This window comes from Cucurbita pepo, unplaced genomic scaffold (genome assembly GCF_002806865.2).
Source record: "Cucurbita pepo subsp. pepo cultivar mu-cu-16 unplaced genomic scaffold, ASM280686v2 Cp4.1_scaffold007414, whole genome shotgun sequence".
NCBI lineage: Eukaryota > Viridiplantae > Streptophyta > Magnoliopsida > Cucurbitales > Cucurbitaceae > Cucurbita > Cucurbita pepo.
Window position 1 is genome coordinate 1 of NW_019653346.1, and position 528 is coordinate 528.

At 31.9% G+C, this 528-nt stretch overlaps 1 non-coding gene across 1 annotated transcript; it reads left to right on the forward strand.

The window, feature by feature from the left end:
- The first annotated feature begins 167 nt into the window (after nucleotides 1–167).
- Nucleotides 168–240, forward strand: TRNAF-GAA. The gene has a single exon. It is a non-coding gene; the product is annotated as a tRNA-Phe (tRNA).
- Nucleotides 241–528: the final 288 nt, after the last annotated feature.

Here is a 528-nt window from a genome sequence, read left to right on the forward strand (position 1 = left end):
GTGGGGATAGCTCAGTTTTGAGACAGATTTAAGATTTGAAGCTCACGTACCACACCTGTTTCTATTTCCATAACCTGACTATTCAATAAAAAATTAGTCATTATTTCCTTTTAAAATCTNGAATCAGCGAAAATATCTTTACTGATGAATTTTCATTTCTAATGATTGCAGGGATAGCTTAGTTGGCAGAGCGTTAGACTGAAGATTTGAAGGTCATGTGTTCAATCCACGTTCACCGCATATTGCATAATTTGACTATTCTTTCCAAAATTAGTGATTATTTATGTTTTAGAATATAATGAATTAGTGGAAATACCGTCACGTTCTTTATCCAACTATCAAACTAGTATAGGTTGACTAAGTTGCAACTTGACTATCAAATCTAAAACATGTGATTATTCATTTTTTATGTTATCTGGGATGGCTTTATGTTGGGAGAGCATTAGCTTGAATATTGGAAGGTCTTGTGTTTGATCTGCATTCATCTCACCTTATAGTTTAGTTGATTATTATTTCTTTTTAAAATAT